The sequence below is a fragment of the Mus caroli genome, unplaced genomic scaffold, assembly GCF_978045245.1.
Source record: "Mus caroli unplaced genomic scaffold, Mus_caroli_1 scaffold_17, whole genome shotgun sequence".
NCBI classification, from domain to species: domain Eukaryota; kingdom Metazoa; phylum Chordata; class Mammalia; order Rodentia; family Muridae; genus Mus; species Mus caroli.
Genome location: NW_028227272.1, coordinates 21,237,501 through 21,258,256, shown reverse-complemented (window position 1 = coordinate 21,258,256; position 20,756 = coordinate 21,237,501). Strand labels below are relative to the sequence as shown.

The 20,756-nt window shown below is 40.6% G+C and overlaps 1 long non-coding RNA gene across 3 annotated transcripts in view; it reads left to right on the top strand.

The window, feature by feature from the left end:
- The first annotated feature begins 10,488 nt into the window (after positions 1-10,488).
- Positions 10,489-20,756, top strand: part of LOC115029577 (uncharacterized) — a 114,343-nt gene continuing 104,075 nt past the window's right edge. For all 3 annotated transcript variants that reach the window (XR_015045795.1, XR_003835147.2, XR_003835146.2), the window contains exons 1-2: positions 10,489-10,834; positions 20,240-20,579. This is a non-coding gene — a long non-coding RNA (uncharacterized LOC115029577). The remainder of the gene's footprint in view (positions 10,835-20,239; positions 20,580-20,756) is intronic.

Genomic DNA, 20,756 nt, shown 5'->3' with positions numbered 1-20,756 from the left:
GATATCTGTGGGAAGCCACATGTGCTGTTGCAGAGTGGTGCAGGCTTCTGCTGGCCACCACGCATAAGTTTGAGCAAACGACCAATGCTTACTTATGCAATAAAGTTTTTCGCCAAAACACTGCCTGGCCCGGGGAATGATAATGAGGCTCTGCAAAGTACTGAGAGAATAACCAATCAGATGTGAGACATGCAAATGAGGTAGATAATGAGGTACTGAGAGGATAACCAATCAGATGTGAGACATGCAAATGAGGTATGTTAATGAGGTACTGTGAGATGCTGAGAGAAAGTAGCCAATCAGATGAGGAACATGCAAATGAGGTATAGTGCATAACCAATCCGGGTGTGAGACACGCCTCTCCTAGGCCTATATAAGCAGCACCAGTTCTGGGCTTGGGTCTCTTCACCTCTACAATCAAGCTCTCCCAATAAACGTGTGCAGAAGGATCCTGTTGCAGCGTTGTTCTTGCTGGCCAGTCCGGCGCGCGCAAGAGATATCCCTTTTCTGAAGAGAAAGAGAGGATGGGACAATGGGGGTGGGGAGGGAGGAGATGAGAGGGGGAGATTGGGAGGAGAGGTGAGAGGGGAAGATGTGATCAGGATATAAAGTAACTAAAAAACAAAACAAGAAAATTACACTACTTTCTTGTATTTTCTCAGGTCATGATGGATTAAAACTAGAAGTGAAAGGGCAGGCCAGGTTGGTCAGTGTTAAGAGCACTTGACCTTGCAGAGGACCCAGCACCCAAATGGCAGCTGACAACTGTCTGTAACTCTAGTTCCAGGGGAACTGATGCCCTCTTCTGACTTCTAGGTCACCAGGCATGCACATGGTATACAGATATGTATACAGACAAAGCACTCATGAACATAAAATAAAGGAGTCAAAAACAAAGTGTCGCGATAACTTTTCTTCACGTTGGGTGACTCTGCATTTCCAATGGTTAATTCTGCACTGGCAGAGAGCTGAGAGCTGGCAGGGTTTTGGTGCTATCAGTTCTCTGGTCTGTCACTGGATTTTTCTGTTTTGTAAATATTTGTCCTTCCTCACATGCCCAGGGCAACCTAGAATTGTATCAGAGATTGTCTCACTAGTGATGGGCTGTAATAAACATATGATGTCCAATAACTGGGCAGGAAGGAGGAGGGTGGAACTGCTGGACAGAGAGAATGAAGGGAAAGAATGCAGCAATGGGAGATTCAGAGAAGGGACACCAAAGGGAACAGATGGGGAGCAAAGAAAGATGTAGAACTAGCCATGTGGTAGGTCATAGGCAAGATCGTCAGGTTAAGCTGGACGAGGTAGCTGGAGACTGTCCCAGATGAAGGGCTGAGCTTTAAGCTATTTTAAAAGCACCCGTGTCATTATACCACTGGCAGGTCTGCAGAAAGACCTGCTATAAAAAAAAAAAACAAATAACGAAAAACTAGAAGCCAATAACAAGAGAAGCTACAAAACATATGGAGACTGGCTAATATGCTCTTTTACAAGCAGTGAGCCATTTAGATAATTAAAATGTGCCCAGAACAGGTTCTAATGATAGTACAACCCATTAGACACCCTACTGGCACAGCTAAGGCTGATCTAAGAGGGCAGTTTATAGCTATAAGTGACGGTGCTCACAGAGTACCAGAGAGATCTCAAGTAAATAACCTGAGTGTATTGGTTAACTTCTCTGCTGCTTTGATAAAATACCATGACCAAAAAGTACTTTAGAGGAAAGAAAGGCTTATTTGGCTTATGGTGCACAATCAACCATTGAACAAAGTCAGGTTAGGAACTCAAGGCAGAAAGCAAGAGGAAGGACCATAGAGGGAAGCTGCATGCCAGCTAATTCCTTGGCTCACTCATTGGCTTCCTTTATGATGCATCCACAGGCTTATACTTAGCTAGTTTTCTTATTTTGTTTTGTTTTAATTATAGGTATGTATGTGTTTCTGTGTTTATATTTGTAAAGAGGTATGCAAGTACCCTGAGAGACCACAGGAAGTGTCCGGATTCTCTGGAGTTGGAGTTATAGGCATTGTAAGTCACTGACATGGGTGCTGGGGACTGAACTTGGGTCCTCTGCAAGAATAGTAAATGCTCTTAATCACTGCCCATATCTTCAGACCCTTTGCTAAATTTTCTTACAGCCTAGGAGCCCCTGCCTATACAATGGTGCCACCCATGGTAACCTTGGTTCTTTTAGAGCAGTTAAAATGTTCAAGACAACTCATTACAGTTATGTGCATAGATCAGCTTCATTGAAAGCAATTATTGCATTGATATTCTTTTTCTGATGTTCCTAGGCTGTGTCAAGTTGATAGTTAATGCTAACTCAGGCATATGTAACTCATGACTTCATAAAAACAAGAACCAGCCATATCCTAAAGCAGCAGGTAAAAAATAATAACAATAAAGATTATGCACTTACATATTGTTCACAATATGATGTACACACTTAATAAAAGTCCACAGAATTGATCAAACAAAAAGTTAAATTCATTGAAAGGATAAACAAGATTGACAAATCACTAGCCAAACAGACCAAAAAGCATTCTCAAAGTGAAAACTAGAGATTAGAAAGGGGGTAGTTGCAACAGGTTCCCTCCAGAGAACATTAAGTAATACTTTGAAAATTTAGGTCCTCTCAAACTGGAAAATCCATAAGAAAAGGACAAATTCATAGACACAAGTGAGCCCCCAAAAATAAATCAAGAAGACATAATGGATATAAACAGATCCTCAACAAGCAACAAGACTGAACCAATAATAAAATCTGTCCCCATAAAGAAGCCCCAGGACCAAGGGATCCACTGCTGAATTCATTTTCTGAGATAACTTCAAAACTTCTGAAACTGTGCCACAGTATAGAAAAGGAAAGGGCACTAGAAAACTCATTCAAAATACCCAGTATTGCCCCATCACCAAGACTGGTAAGAACAAAACAAAGAAAGAAAACAAGACAGAAGTCTTCCTAATAGACACTTTCTTGTAAATCATATTCAAGAGCTCATTACAGAAGCCCTATAGCATGATCCAGTTCTTTGCATTCAAGGATTGTTTAACATTTAAGTTAATAAATGTAATACAGCACATAAGTTAGACCTCAGAGAAGACCTCCCAGGATCATCTTAATAGATTCAGAAAAGGCCTTTGGTAAAGTTCAACATTGCTTTCCTGTAAAAGGCCAGAAGAAACCAGGGACATATGTAAAAATAATACAGACGATCTATGACAAACCTATAGCCATTATACTAAATTGAGAAACACTGAATGCATTTATTCTGAAGTCAGAATGAGTCAAGGGTGGCGACTCTCATTACTTGCATGCAATATAATGCCCACAGTCTTAACTTGCACAATAAAGCAAGAGAAAGAATGAAAGGGATAGAAAGGAAGAAGAAAGAATATTCCTGTATGCAGTTGACATGATCTTATTGTTAAACATCCTCATTACTCCATGAGAAAACTTGAAACTCTCTCATCAGAACAGGATACAAAATGGACATATAGAAATCAATAGCCCTTCTGAGTAATAATAACTAACTTGCTAATAATCAATAAAAAACCACTCACAGCAATTTAAAAAAAATACACTTGAATAAATCTAACTAAGAAGGTGAAAAACTCCTTTGGTGGCAGCTTTAAGAAGAAAGCATTGAAGACACTAGAAGGAACAACCTCTCATGCTCATGGATTGGTGAATCAATATTTTAAAACTGACCATATTGCTAAAGGCAATTTACAGATGCAGCATAACTTCTATCAAAATTCCAATTATATTCTTTATAGAAATAGAAAAAATTCTAAAATTCATATAGAAACACAAAAGGCTTCAAATAACCAAAACGGTCCTCAATAGAAAGAACAGCGAGGAAACCATCACAGTACCTCAAGCAATGCCACAGAGCCATGGTAACAAACAACGACAACAACAACACAACCCAGTGGGATACTGGCAGAAAAACAGACATGTAAGCCAACAGAGCAGGACAGGGAGCCCAGAAATAAACACACAGAACTGCAGATACAGAATTTTAAACAGAGGTGACAAAAACATAGGTTAGGGAGAAAGTCTCATCACAAGTGAGAAACCTGACCTCTACCTGTAGGGAATGAGACGAAATATTTCTCAACACAATGAAGATAGATTTAAATGAATTAAAGTCTGAGAATGTGAGACCTGAGACTTGGAAATTGCTGGAGGAAAACAGATAAAACACATCAGGATTTAGGCATAGAGAAGGCTTATTGTGATAAAGACCCAAAGGCACAAGAAATAACCCCCAAACCTGGCAAATGTGTTATATGCCATTACAAAGCTTCTACCTAGCAGAGGAAGCCATTGGTGGAGTGGCTAGGTATCACTGAGAAATGTGTGTAATTTTTCTCGTGGTGTAGAACACAAAAGTAGAAAGGGAACTGTGAGGAGGAGGAGGAAGAGATCTTCAGTAAGAGAAAGGGTAGGGACAAGAAAGTAATGGAAGAAGAAATTATAGGAGTGGAGAATGGCAACTGGAAGTATCAAGCAGAAGTGGGAGGCACAGGAACCAAGGGAGGAGCAAAATGGAAGGGGATCAAATAAAACTTGACAACAAATCTAACAAACTGAAAATGTTTAAAAATCTCACTCATGGTTTTAAATAAAGGGAAATGGATGCGAATAACAAAACCTACACAAAGACTTTGGTTAGACTTTTGGGGCAGTTTCTTTCCACACCACCCAGGACTCTCCATATGTTCTGGGGAAAATTTTTTCAATACAGGTTGTACTGCCTCCTCTCATATCTACACATTTAATTCTTTATTAGTTATGTTTTACAACATCTGGAGAAAAGTTTTGGTAAACACTGGAATAAGATTGCCACACTGCTACCACAAGACAGCATCCATATTTCAGCCAGGCTCATCAATAATTGAGGGAATGCATTCCCAGCCAGGGGTCTACTGTGGGGTTTGATGGTGCTCAATAGAGAGACCACCATTGATAAAGAGACTAACATGGGTCTCTTCATATTATATTATATTATATTATATTATATTATATTATATTATATTATATTACTTGTGTGACATAGCACAAGAAGTCAATTTCCTTAAAAACTGGGACTAGATAAAAGCCCCACAGAAATACAATTGGAGACTTTTCTTATTCCTGCCAGGAGGTGGGATTGAAATGATGCCTTTGCTGTAATTGGGTGTTGTCAATCACTTCTGCAGAGACTGGGGTCTTAGCATGAGTTTGCAATGCTGGTCTGAAACAAGAATGACTTCTTCATGTTGCCAGATACTCATCTGTCAAATTCCATAGTTTCTGCCAGCTTAGATCACTTATGATTCTATGATATCTACTTTTATGATTTCTAGCTTCCATGTGATGACTTTACAGGTGGGGAGCTCTTGTCTTGTCATACCCCTCTCATATCTAGGTAGCCAGAGCCTCATCTCAAAGTGAAGGCTACATGTATTCCTCTGCTGTGCCTGGGGAGTCAGTAGCAGCTGATCTACTCTTCTGTCTTGAGACTGCCGTAGCATCCTCTCTGTTGTGTTTAGGCTGCTCGTTGCTAGACTAAGAGGTGGTAGTTGTACAGCCCAGCTCTGACTCAGTTCTTCAAGGCTCAACTCCAATAAGCCTTATTCTACGAAGCCTTCTAAGAATGCCTTCTGGAAGTTTCTATTTCTTGAACATTCATGGCACCATTTTGTACTTTCTAAGGACTCTTGAGACTTTTTACATAGCTCCCTAATTCACCAGGCCTGCTTTTTGTTTGTCTATAGGCTGTGAAGACAGTGGGATAGATAGAATGATCTTGTTTCTCATAGGTCCTGAATTTTATTCTCACATGCTAAACTCTCAATAATCAATGAGCAAAGGAGTTTGAAATTTAGATGTGATTACTCCCATGCTTGGTTAGTGATGTCCAAGTAGGGATACTTGGTATACAGAAGTCTGTTTAGTAGTAATGGCTGAAGTGGGTATTAAATAAAAGTATTTTGGCTGTGAAAGACTCAAGTCCATATTCCTGGAAACAGAGCTGGCCTTGCTTCTGATAGTTGTTTTCTGGAGATGTTGTTGGTCTCTGACTGCCCTTTTTTGTTCCCCTGTAGGGTACTTTTGGGGCTTACCCTTTGTCTTAGTCACTGTTCTGTTGCTGGGAATATGCACCATGATCAAGGCCACTCTTATGAAAGAAAGCTTACAGTTTCAAAGGTTTACTGAATTATCAGCATAGTGGGAAGGATGGTGTCATATAGGCAGGCTCTAGAGCAGTAGCTAAGAACTATATCCTGATTGGTAGTCAGAGAAAGAGGGGTGGGGGTAGGGGTGGAAAGAGACTGGCTTGGTGTGGGCTTTTGAAAACATCAAAGCCCACCCACTGTGACACAGTGACACACATCCTCCAAAGCAAAGTTGAATTTTGTAATCCTTCTAATCTTATCAAAGAGTCCCACTCCCCGGTGATTAAGCACTTGGGTATATGAACCTATGGGGGCTGTTCTTATGCAAACCACCACACCTCTTGGTGGCAATATGGCTGTCTGGCAACAACCTTAGTGGAAATGAAGGGTCATTTTTTTTTCTAAATTCTCAAGAGCATAGGCTTACCTCTCAGACACCAACAGTTAACAATTTCTACAAGGAACTATGCACTGATTAGCCTGTTATTCACTGCTCATGAGGCTAGGTGAGGTGAAGCGTTTGAGGGGAAGATGGTTTCCTAATGGGTATTGCCACCCAAAGGGGGGTTGGTACTCAAGTCAAGACCAAGGTGGCATGACTTAACATGTTCAGTGTGTTCAAACCTCCATAGGATAGGATAGGCCACGTTGACAGTAATGACTAATGTACCAAACAATGGGCCACATTGATGATAAAGATCTAACAGAAATACACCATAAAGGTCTATAAACTAAAGAATATGCCATGCTTCTTAGTTTTATCTGAAATTATATCAAAGCAGGATGGGAGTATTGAATATTATCTCTTGGTGACCAGAAACTTGTAAGGAAAGGAAATTAACTTCTTATAGATTCAATTTAATAGTGCTGCTTCATTATAACACATATATATTGCCTTCATTGAGGTATATATCACATTATACCACCATAGTTTCTCTAGAAACTACAGGGCTAGTGTATATTCTACTAAATGAGAACCAAACAAACTTGATTGGACTCAATCAGCCACTTGCACCTCTTGACCAACAAGTCTGCCCATGGACTTTGAGAACTGTCTTTGGCAATTTCTGGTTTTCTTCTGTAAACAGATATTTTGTGATTTAGACAATAGCTTTGCCTTGTTACCTCATGAAAGATATAGAAGTAAAAGAAGTATTTGATGAAGATGCAGAAAAAAGTTAATTAGTTTAATCTTAAAACATAAGACTCAAGAAACCCTCAACAAAATAGTGCACCGGGGAGGGTGGTGGTGGTTAGAGAACTGTTCACATATTTAGAGTACTGGTTGCTCTTCCAGAAGACCTGGTTCAATTCCCTGCATCCATACAACAGCTTATAACCATCTGTATCTCCACTCCCAGGGGTTCTGACATTCTCTTCTGGCTTCCACAGAAGAGGAAGGTGCTTGTGGTACAGTGACAGACATGCAAGCAAATCATCCATGCATATAAATAGATAAATAAATAAATAAATAAATAAATAAATAAATAAGAAATTGTCTAGATTCAACATGTAGAAGCTAGATATTTGTTGAAGTCTTCAACCTTGGACAAGGCCAGGTGAGAACACCAGAACCCATCTAGCAATGATGGGCAATTATAGATAGGGAAAATCATTGCGAGGATAAGTTCTAGTTTTAGAACACTGGAAATTACCAAAACATTTATTTCTCAGAGGAATCAGAGGCTTCATGAAAATGAGCTCCATCAGGCCAATGGCATCTGGCTCTCTAGTTTTGAGGATTTGAAAATGTTAAAGAAAAAAATGTATTTGCCTTATGGATTCATTAAAACACCCAGAGAAAGAAGAGGAACCACTCCTTTACAGTGGGTCTCTGCCCTACAAGGAGCTTGCTCTCTTCTAGGGTTTGTTTCTTCTGAATATTTTGACTTAATTAACATGGAGCATCATCCTGTGGGGTGAGCTTGAGGGAGAAGGTGTGATGCATTCCAGATCTAAGAAGGAAATGCTTTCGATAGAGTCAGTCCACTTCCCAACAATTCCTGCGCGGGACAGGAAGTGGGGCTGCAGAGGTCCCACTTAAGGACATGTGATTGTATACTGGGCCTGGGGTAGAAGAGAGCAAGTCACAGTCAGAAGACTGTGGGCATGTGCAGCATGGAGCCATCACCTACCACACAGTTCACACTGTGTTCTGCAGAAATGAGCTAAGTGGGGTCAAGTGTTTCTGTCAGCCCATGGCCTCTTTGACCTACCAAGGCAACTGGAGGCAAAGGACAGCCAACTCTCAAGTCATTAAAGCTCTGTTGGCTGAGTCAGGACAGAAACTCAATGGGGATCCTAGACCTGTGTCTTCTACCCTACCTTAGGAGAAACAGACCAGGATAAAGAGTGAGAGAAAGCTGGCAAGGTCTCAACTTCTCTGCTCCCTGTCTAGTGTGTAGGATGAGCTGGGAATGCTTGATGGGATGCTAGTTCTCGGGTGCTTTCCAATACTTAGGAAATCAGGTGCTTAGGAAGTGGGTCTAGAAAGGTTGCCCCAGGTGGCTTTTAGACACTCCAAGTATGAGGACCTCTTGTCAAAGCTTCCAAATTGTTCTACAGTGGATTCTGAAACAGGGCCCGACTCTATTCATCTTTATTCTTTGATACAAGTCGGAGCTTAAGACAGTAGAGACAAGGAAAAAGGGAAGTATAAGGGGCCAGATTTTGCTTCTAATTCTTCCTTCCATTTGAGGGGCTATTTGCATTTTCTCAGACTGGCCATAAACATAGGAAACAAGCAAATGATTTCTGCTGGCCATTAATCATCCTTCAATGTACCTGTCTTGAAATGCTGTAGTTTCTAAACCCCAGCTGAACTTGACAATTGAAAAGGCCCACACATTCACCTTTCACATTCACTTTTGAATTAATGTTCTCCTCCAGCCACTAAGACTTCATGTCACCAATTACAGATGGGTGTACTTCCTTGTATGGCTTTTAAAACAGATTTTAAGTTTCCAAAAAAAAATAAGAATTGATAAATCGTTGTTTCTATAGATAGAGAGATGAGCATGATTCATTGTCTGGCTTGTTTAAAATGACTTAGTACTTTACAGATAGTTCAAATCACATTTCCTTTTTGTTATAAGTAGATTTTCATAATTCTTTATGCAATGACTCCTTTTAGTGTTCTGAGCTGATTCTTCTGGGATACTCAAGAACCTTATTGGATGCAACTTTATTCTTTTTAACTACACATAGTTAATAAATGATTACCAAATTACATATAAGCACTAAGCAAACAAAAATATATAAGGAGTTTCAGCAATCAAGTTACATGCTGCTATAGAACATTTGTCAGGGGTGCAGGCAGGTACTCTCCTTAGAGAGCATTCTGTAGAATTGTGGACAAGGCACTTAGATTCTCTGGGCCCCAGGTACCCCCTTATAGACCAAAAAGCTCAGACTGGTGGTCCTTGGAGACCTCTGAAAGCCTCAGGATGAAGAACCATGAGGTTGTGAAATGTTGCAGTGTGGGAAGGAACGAACCTGCCGTGACTTTGCTCCAGCCTAATGTTTCATATTTAGTGTAGTCCGACCTGTGACAGGTCCTGTGGGACACAGATGACTCATTTCCTGTCCTAAGTGGGTCTTTTCTGAGGCATGGAACAGATTCTTCCTTCAGATATGGAGTCAGTGAAGAGGGTCAAGTCAGTGGGCCTCTGGGCAAACACTGAAATCTCTTTATCTGTGTCAAAATAAGCCTGGTAACCATATCTCTCTCTCTCTCTCTCTCTCTCTCTCTCTCTCTCTCTCTCTCTCTCTCTCTCTCTCTCTCTCTCTCTCTCTCCACACACACACATACACGCACACACACACGTGATCAACATGCACACATATGCTCACTGCCATTTAAGTACAGTGAGTTTAGAAGGTAGATATTCCTGAAAAGTGTACCCATCGGCTTCCTATAAACACAATGACATTTTAAGCTCAGGAGAGCAGCTGATGATTGAAATGAAGCTTAGCCTTTGTACAACGCTTTCTGCTACGTTATTCTGAGTACTGAAAAAATTCCAACATATCTACCACTTCCTCCAGGGAGCCTCCTCTGCTACTGAATGCCACTGCCTTCCTTTTCCACCCTTCTTCCTCTGTTCTGCTTCATAAAGTGGAACTACCCTTGTACATATACAAATACACTCTGAAATCCACAGGCTTGCAAAGTGTTGTTAGAGCCAGAAGAAAAGTTGGAATTATTGAAGTTCTTCACTTCCCCTTTAACTGCTTTCATTCAATTATTAACTTGAGGGGGGAGGGCAGGCTGGTGGATTGGGGGGGGGGTCACTGAGTTACATCAGGTAGGCAGAGGTTTTAAATAATGCTCTGAATATGAGAAGGCACTGATCGTCACAAACATTCAGAGACAAAGAGAGAGACAAGACTGGCAGACACTCAATGGTGAGCAAGAACAGGGAAAAGGAAAGACCCCCAAAGGCCAGAGGAGTAAAAGAAAGTCTGAAGGCACATGAGCCCGAGCCGGAGCCCGACAATATGAAGGAATGGAATGCCTGAGATCAGTGGGAAGCGCTTAGATGATAAGAAACACGGAAGTAAATGGTCTAATTTATGGTCTAAAAAAAATCCCTCTGGATATCTTTGGGAAAGTGAATATGAGAAGCTGAGCAGGCAAGCTGCAAACAGATGAACAGACCTCTAGGTGAGAGTTAATGGGCCTATTTGGAGTTGTTGCAATGGGTTGCGGAGAACTAGACCTTTTAAGGCAAATTTGGAAGTTGGTCACGGAACACTTATTTCTCAATGGGATAAGGAGACTGAGAAAGACCTGGGGGCAAAACTTTCAACTGGGGAACTAGATGGGAGGAATAGACTTCTGGAGGGCATATAAAAACCTTGTTTGGGCTGTAATAGGGTTTATATAGTCACTGGACTATCAAGTATTGATTTGGGGTAGGGTACAAGCTAGTGTCGTTTGGGAAGAGGGGACTTGAATTGAGAAAATACCCCCAGTAGACTGGCCAGTGGGCAAGTCTTTTGGGCACTGATTGGTGTGGAAGGGCCTAGATTATTGTGGGAAGTGGCAGTCCTGGGCTGGTGGTCCTGGCAGCTATAACAATGTAGACTGAGTGAGCCATGGGAACCAAACTCATAAGCAGCATTGCTCCATGGCCTCTGCTTCAGTTTCTGCTGAGAGGTTCCTGCCTGGAGTTCCCTGGATGATGGAGTGTAAGATAAAATAAACACCCTCCTTTCCATGTTGCTTTTGGGAATCAAAATTTAAAACAGCAAAAGAACCAAACAAAGACCAGGTTCTCTGGTATTTACAGAGATATTACCTTATCTACTGAAGTAGATAGGCATTTCTGAAAGCAAGGTCTTCCATGTCTTTATTTCTTGTCTTCCTCCTGGGGCTCTGGGTAAGTAGGGAGTAGCTAAATTCTATAGTTCCATGTTTTCACATTAGTCACGATATGGTGTTAAGAGGGCTATGATGGCTTGCAGAACAGAATGGCTTAAACTTCAGAAATGCTGTGAGCTAAAGCTTACAGTAGCCCAGAATTTACTCATGACAGCAACCTTTAGACCCAGTATTTGGCAAATTCTACAAATTGGAGACCTTTTCTTCAGAGAGCTAGGCTACCAGCATGTCATACAGTAAGATACAGACTCACTAATCAAATGTCCCCAGGGAAAGGAGGATGACATTCTATGTGTTCTTCCAGCGCTACAAACATTTTTCCCAATGAACTATCCCAATATCATCTTCCCAATGAAGTATGCTAATCTTAGCTAGGTAAAATAAACACCTGATTTTCCTCATGTTCAAATAGTTAAATCTATCTATCTATCTATCTATCTATCTATCTATCTATCTATCTATCCATCTATCTATAAATAAATAAATATTATCTCTATTCATCTAATCACCCACCCATCCACCCCTTATTTTTCCAGCAACATTAAAAAACATCATTGAGAAGTAATGACAGATATTTACCCAGATATTTATACCTCAAGATAAAGCCAAAGGCAGTGTTTCCATTTTTACTCAAGTGTGGTATATCACATTCTTTTTAAAGATGTGAGATAGCTACAACTATATATTATTAGAGCACTATTTACAATAGTCATGTTGTAGAATCACCCTAGGAGTCCATCAAGGGAAAATGAATAGATAAAGAATAGTAGCTATATATACACATAAAGGCATTGTATTTAGTAATAAAGAAGAAAATCATGTAGTTTGCAGGAAAAATAGAAGGACATTGAATGAAATAAACCAGACTTCGAAAGGCAAATACCACACATTTTCTCCTACATGCAGAATCTAGATAAAAAGCAAAACACAATGAAAGTAGACATGGACTGCTTGAGAAGAGGGAGGTACAGTTGGGTAAGGAAGTAAATATGATCAGTGTACAACCTATACATGTATAAAGGAAAGGCAGTCCGGTGATGGGCCCAACTTGGGATTTATCTCATGGTGGGTGGGGAGCATCAAGGCCTGACACTATTACTGATGCTATGATGTGCATGCATGGCTGTCCTCTGAGAGGCCCTACCAGCAGCTGACTGAGACAGATGCAGATACTTAACACCCAACCATTGAAGTGAAGTTGGGGACACCTATGGTTGAATTAGGGGAAGGATTGAAGGAGCTGAAGGGGAGAGTGACCCCATAGGAAGAGTCTCAACTAACCCAGACCTCTTGGAGTTCCCAGAGACTGAGCCACCTGGTCTGAGGCCACTGGCACATACATAGTAATAGTACTGTCTGGTCTGACCTCAGTGGGGGAAGATGTGCCTAATCCTTGAGAGAGTTGAGGCTCCTGAGAGCAGGGATGGGGGAGCACTTTCTCGGAGGCAGGAGAAATGGGATGGGGAACTGCAGGAGGGGGGACAATTGCTGGAATGTAAATAAATATAATAGTCTTTTAAAAAGTCACAATGAACTACATTATCTTGTATAATTAGTATATTTATTCTAACAAAAAAAATAGAAAATGAAATAAAACATTTTGAAGCTAGGGAGATGGTTTCGTGTTTAAAGATGCTTGCTGATCTTGCAGAACCTGAATTCAGTTCCCAGAACCTCTGCCAGTAAGATCTCAACCACCTGTCTTTGGCCTCTGAAGCCACCTATGCACACGTATACACACGATAAACATATGCACAATTTTAAAAAGCCTTTAAAAGATCCATTTATTCTAAAAGAAAAAACAACAAACCTCTGATGTGTTAGCTGCCGTTATCTGCATTGCAGCTTAGGGTTGATAGATTGTAAGCTTTTTCAAGGGGAGCCAGAAATCGGAATTTTTATGAGGAAATTCTCAGCTGCTAAATGTTGACTTAAATTTTTAAAAACTCACAATGGTCCAAACAAAACACTCACACTGCCTTCTCTGGGCTGAAAAACCACCAGTGATTGACTTTATTTGAAATTTTCATACATGACCATCCATCCATCTTGGGGAAAAATGAGAAAATAACTTCCCTGCCAACCCTGGAATATGAGCTGTATTAAATTTATTTGCTCACAAAATATTTTTTAGGTGCACATGCTATTCTATAGAATGAGGGACAAAGAGAATGCCAGTTGTGTTTGTTTTTTTCACGTGACTATGGACTCCTACAAGGCAAGGACTTTGCATCATGGTGTCCTTGTAGTAGGTAGTAATGCAAAGAGCATCAAACAGGCACTTGTTTTGGAAGGAACCCTAGAGACATTCTGTCCAGTCTTCTGAGAAATTGATGCTTAAAGAGAAGCCACTTGTCACTGTTCTCCATAGTGAACTATTCAAGAGCTGGGAATAGAACCATATCTCTGAATGATGGCTTTCATTAATGAAAAGAATCATGATGTTCAGGGAATATTTGCTGAATTAATAAGTACACATTAATGCATCAAGAAAGACAGTAAAATGGATGATTGTATGAAGAAGTGAGTGGACACAACTGGATATTGCATTTTGGCTTGTGGTGAATATTTTAAAGAATCAACTAAGTTGGCATATTTTCCCTCATTTGTGGAAATGATAATGTCAGTCCCATAGAAGAATGAAGTGTATTAATGGCCAAGAGAGACTGGAAAAGGTAGGGCACAGATGAACAGACACAAGGTGGAAAAACAGTTCTAGCTTTCTGAAGCAGAGCTGGGTAACTGTTATAGAAATCTATGATGTGTTTCAAAATAAGTGGAAGAGTGTAAAAGTTACCTATAAATAAAATAATTAACGTTTGATGAGATAAAACAGCTTTGATTGCCTTGATTAGACCATTATACATTATATACATATATCACATTATTATACTGTGTACCTAAAGATATACAAATGTCATGTCTCAACTTTAGAAGAATGTTAAAAAAAAATCATGTGAGTTTTGAGCTAGATCTAGTTTTTCAGCCAGCTACTAGGATTCCCTAGGTACGTTCCTTCTAGTCCTGGACTTTCTTATCAAACACCTTATCTTTCCTTTCAAAAATATTTACGTATTTTATTTGTATGAGTGTTTTGCCTGCATGTATATATGTGCACAACATGTGTGCTTGGTGCCTGTGGAAGTCACAAGAGGGTTTAGGATCCCCTGGCACTGAAGTAAAGATGACTGTGAAACACCATGTGGGGCCTGGGACCCAAATCCAGGGTCTCTGGAAGAGCAGTCAATACTCTTAATCACTGTGCCATCTCTCTAGTCCCAACATCGTGTTTCTTAATGATATGTTAAACTAACATAAAGAAACAGCATTGGTGAACACTACCATATGTGATATAGTAGGCTTGCTATAATGCACAAGTAGTTTAAAAATAATGCTTATAATAGTTCTATGAAGTCTACACTGTTTTATGAACTCTAATTCAAAATGAAGAAACTGAGGCATGAAACAAGCATGGCAGTGTATGTCTTTAATTCCAGCCTTGTAGAGGCAGAGACACACAGATATTTGTCAGTTCAAAGCCAGCCTGGTCTACATAGTGAGATCAGGATAGCCAGGGCTCATAGAGAAACTCTGCTTCAAAAAAAAAAAATAAATAAAAAGCATAATAAAACAAACAAAAAGGATGAAGAAAGGAAGGAAAGAAGGAAAGAAGGAAGGAAGAAAGAGAAAGAAAGGAAGAGACAAAGAAAGGAAGAAAGGCAGGCTATGTCTCAAAGGGCTAATTGAGGTGCTTGCTTAACATATCACAGCAAACACTAGTGCCAGGTTCTCAGAACCACAAATACAAGTACCTGTTACAGGGTCATCCGTGATGATACTCCACCCCTACCCTAAACCTCTCCAGTCCTTGAACTTCCCTTCCCTTCTCTTCCCCCAGCTTTTCTGATTCCTACATAACTCAACCATTTTGGTTACTTGGTCTCTTGGTTTCTTGGTGCTCTTGGTCTCCTTACCCACACTGTGCCTCATGGTCTATAGCTCCTCTCTTAGCTCCTTCTCTTTCTCTCTAGCTCTTCCTGCCTCTCTGTCCTCTCAAGACATAGTTCAGGCTGCTGGCGTGGTTTAGTCTAGACCCTTCCAGATACCTCTGGCTGTTCTCTCCCTCCTATGTACAATAAACTGTCTCCTCAAACATAGTATGATGTATGTTATGTCTTCATTTTTCATTCAGAAAGAAAAATGAAAGAAGTTGAGACACAATAGTGTAAGGCCAACTTGTAAAAAATGAATGGAATTTGAATGATTGGAATGCAGGCATTTTACAATGGAACTATAAATATATAGAAAGTACTATGAAAAATAAAAGCATGGTACAACTCTGTCATATGAAAATCCTGAGATTCTGGATTTGGCAATTTCTCATATTCTTTGAAAGAATGATACTTTGTGTTTATTAGACATTTTTCAATACTGTTCAATATAGAATTGACATTAGCATTGGCTTGTGGCTTAGATCGAATGATGTCTGAGGGACTAATTCAGAAATTGAGCTTCTAGTCCAGTAACTTCCTTGTGTAGCTTCTAGCAGATTCTGTCAGTCCTCCATATAGACCAAGGGCTTGAAAGCACCTAAAGTTCTCTCAACTCTCATATTTTAGTTTCTTGTGGAGAAGTTGTGAAGAAACAGACATGCAGCAGGATTCTTTTTTATTATAATGATAGCAACCAATGCGCCTCAAACTAGTCTAAAGTACAGGGGATTTAGTGACCTAGTCAAAGAGACATTGAAAAGTGTTGCTATAGGTTGGCTAATATCCATGGCTAGGATACTTTCCTTCTCTCTGCCATCCTTGTATATTGATGAGATAATTGTCAACATAGCCTGCATGTTACTAATCATGCAAATCTACTGCAGAAAAAGAGTCAAATTTTCTGAAAGCAGAAAAGTCCTCAGGAAAAGCTGGACCCATTCAACTTTGGTTGCCTGTTTGCCCCGGAGCATTTCTTTGTGGCCAAGGCTACATGATGCAATGATAGCACATATGCTTGTTTCCTTCCTTGTGGGGGTGTACTGGCTAGTTTTGTGTCAACTTGACACAGCTGGAGTTACCACAGAGAAAGGAGCTTCAGTTGAGGAAATGCCTCCATGAGATCCAACTGTAAGGCATTTTCTCAATTAGTGATCAAGGGGGAAAGGCCCCTTGTGGGTGGGACCATCTCTGGGCTGGTAGTCTTGGTTCTTTAAGAGAGCAGGCTGAGTAAGCCAGGGGAAGCAAGCCAGTAAGGAACATCCCTCCATGGCCTCTGCATCAGCTCCTGTTTTCTGATCTGCTTGAGTTCCAATCCTGACTTCCTTGGTGATGAACAGCAATGTGGAAAGTGTAAGCTGAATAAACCCTTTCCTCCCCAACTTGCTTCTTGGTCATGATGCTTGTGCAGGAATAGAAACCCTGACTAAGACAGGGGGGAAAGTCTGTCTTCAACAAAATAAAGGGAGTAGGCTTTCCAAAGAATAACAGTTTCCTTGTAGCAAGAAAGGAGTGGGTATGGAGCAAGCAGAAGTGATGGATGCTGAGCCCAATTGGCTCTACCTTCCCATGACAAGAAAGATACATAACGGGTGTCATAGACCCAAACTTTCAGCTCAGAAACACAAGCTGGGATGTTGATTATTAGGATAAATCAAACTATTTGTGTGTATGTTTTGGGGGAACTTTTGTTCCACATTCAGAAATATTTGAGCATAAATGGTGAAACTGTTGAATGTCATGGAATTGTTCTTATACCTTATAAGAAGTGATGCTATCACTTCACCTCAAAGAAGGAAGGAAAGAAATACTTAGGCCTTAAGAAAGGATTACGGGAGCTATATGCATTTATAAACAACCAACAAATGAACCATGTGATTAATTCCTGTGGTGGTTTGAATATGCTACTATATGTGGAAAGTGTGGCCTTGTTGGAATAGGTGTGACCTTGGGGGAAATGTATCACTGTGGGTGGGTTTTGAGGGGTCCTAATGCTCAAGCTTCACCCCCTGTGTAAGATAGTTTTTCCTTGCTACCTTCAGGTTGAGATGTAGAACTCTCAGCTCCTTCTCTAGTACCGTTGTCTGCTTGGATGCTATCATGCTCCCTGCCATGATGATAGGACTGAACCTCTGAAATTGTAAGCCAGCCCTAAATAAATGTTTTCTTTATAAGAGTTACCTTGGACATGGTGTCTCCTCATGACAAATGAAACCCTAACTAAGACAGAAGTTGGTACTAGGAACAGGGATATTGCTGTGATAGGCCTAACCATATTTTTGTTTGAAGCAATGTGGATTTGGGACTTTGAATTTGGGAAGTAGTGGAATGCTTTAAGTGGGCCTTAATGGATCAGCCTAGTAGGAATATGAAAGACATTGGTGCTGAGAGTGATTTGAACTGTGGAGGCCTGCTGGCTCAAAAGGTTTCAGAGGACAATTTTAGTATGTGGCCTAGAGACTGTTCTTGTGGTATTTGGTGAAGAATGTGGTTACTTTTTGCCCTTGTCTGAAGAGTCTGCCTGAAGTTAATGTGAAGAGATTCAAAGTAATTGAATTGACAGAGAAAGTCTCAAAATAGCCCAGCATAGATTTTTCCCCCCTTTGGTTTACTCTTATGAGGAGAGTTTTGATCAAACATAGCAAGCTTAAAAAGCAAAAATACAAAATGTATGGTTCAAGTATTAAAAGGACACCAGGACATGCAATGGAGCTAAATCCTGTGTTCAAGAACATTAAATGGAATTAAGGGAGTGGTGACCTAGGACAAGATCCTACCCAAGTTTATCATTTATGTATTTACAATTGAACAAGGGATTGTTATATCAAGTTAGTCATCATTATTACCAGGTTATTGTTTTCATTTGGACTTTTAATCTGAACTGAACTACAATATAAAAATGAAGAGCACACCTGTAATCCAGATCTTGAGGTTGGAAGACACAGGCTTTTGATCTGGATTTTGAGGCATAGGTTCAGGTATGGTAGGACTCATCTTTAATCCCAAGAGACAGAGACAAATAGATCTCTGAGTTCAAGGCCAGCCTGAGACAGAGCAAGTTCCAAGTACAGAAAAGTTTAGGTCCAGGTGTGGTGGACCACACCTTTAATTCCAGCATCCATGAGACAGAGCATGTAGATCTCTGAGTGCAAGGTCAATTCATAGAGCAAATTCTAGGACAGCCAAGCTTAGGCAGTGAAAAATATAATAGAACAAGGGGCCATCTTCCAGCCCTAGCAAATAGCAGAACTTGGAAACTTTGGCATATAGCTCTGGTTTTGAGTCAAGAGTAGAGGGGTTACTGGGACAATTGATGCTGGTTAGCTGGAGCTGCTAAGAAATTAGCAGTGATTAAGAAGAAATCATCATCACTGAGGTGAAATTTTCTAGAAAGTGTTTTCTGAGAGCACAAATTGTGTTTTAGATATAGAGGCCAGACTTAGTTCAATATGAGAGTCAATCAGGTGGTACTGGTTTGGAAGGTATGAAGGGCTCATGGAAAACAACTGAGGTTTGGCACTGTGAGAGGTCAGGGAAGGCAACCTGTGAAGGTACAGTCTCAGATGCAATAGAAGAAGGCCCAGGACTGAAGGGGTCATACAAAGAAATTAAGACTTGGCACCATGAAGAAAGTCTAGGAGAAGCTATTGGTGAAGCTTGGTTCTAACAGAATAACCCAGTGTATTGAAGATGCCAGTACGTGGGAAGTCCATTAAGAAAAGCAGCAGCAGTGGAGTGGTGTCAACTAGAGCCTAAAATGCTACAGAAGGCTGAGCTGGAAAAGTGACCCGAGCCCTTTGGAGGAACCCAGAAGATTGAGTGTGGATTCCAGGTATTAAAACAAGAAGCTATAAATTTGACGTTGTCTTGGATGCCACAAGATGTTGGGGGTCCAGAGTCATGGGATACCTGCTTGGGAAAACTGCAGAACTCTGTAGAACCAGTCCAAGAGAAAGAAGTTTGTTGCAGTTATCAACGCTGAAAGGAGTGAGACATCAGATATGGGGATCCAGAGTTTGGAATTTGCCAAGCTGCTCTTTGGTCTTGCTTTGGCCAAGTATTTCCTCACTATGACATTTTGGAGTGGGAATGTATATCCTGTGCCAGGATATGTTAGAAGTATGGTATCTGCTTTTTTTATTTTGATTTTTATAGAGAATTACAGTTAAATGGTTATATGAATCTCAGAAGAGACTTTCAACTTTGGACTTTTAACATTGTTGAGACTGCTATAGACTATGGGGACTTTTGAAGTTGGGATAAATGTATTTTTCATTATGCCAGTCTTTCATTATTGGTGTGGCCCGAAAGACTCATAAGTTTGTACACGCTTATGGGAACCAAAGAGTGGAATGTGGTAGTTTGAATATCCTTGGCCCATGGGAAATGTGGCCTTTTTGGATGAAGTACATCACTGTGGGATGAGCTTTGAGGGCATCTACTACTCAAGCCACTCCCCCTGTGGAAGAGAGTCTTTTCCTTGCTACCTTCAGGCCAAGATGTAGAACTCTTAGCTCCTCCAGTACCATGTTTGCCTGGATGATAAGTGTGAACCTCTGGAACTGTAAGCCAGTCCTAACTAAATGTTTCTTTATAAGAGTTGTCTTGATCATAAAGATAATGTTGCTGGTTACTCAGTTATCTCATTTGTGCTGTGGCAGGTGACCAGGTTCTTTGCCTCTTTTATCCAACACAGGTAGTCACTTGTGGTGATGCGATACCAGAGAAAAGGAACAGGAGGCAGAAGATGGGAACTATTTGTGAGGAGCGGGTGTGGCCTCGGCCCCAATATGGCGCCCGGGACTGCTGCCAAGTCTTATGACTGGCACATGACTTCCTCATATCCCTCAAGATAGCCACGTACCTTGAGCTGCATTGCACAGATGCACCATGACGTAAGATCGCTTCTTTTCTGCTGGCCAGAGATGGTAGCGACAACTATTCAGTGGCAAGTTGTGATATGGGGTTTCTCCCAGGCTACGACTTCAGTGAGATTAAAGGATAGAAAAGAGCATTCCCATTCAAAAGCATTTAAGGTATGTAAGCCCACAGGTCATTCATTTGAACTGTAAGAATTTTGGTCTTTTCCTACCTGATGCTTTGTATTTACAGAAGAAGAAGATGAAGCCCAGAAAGGATGAATGATATGGGCTAGGTGCCTCATAGGAGGAGCTGAACCAGAACCCAAACACAAAGTTCCTTACTTTCCAAAT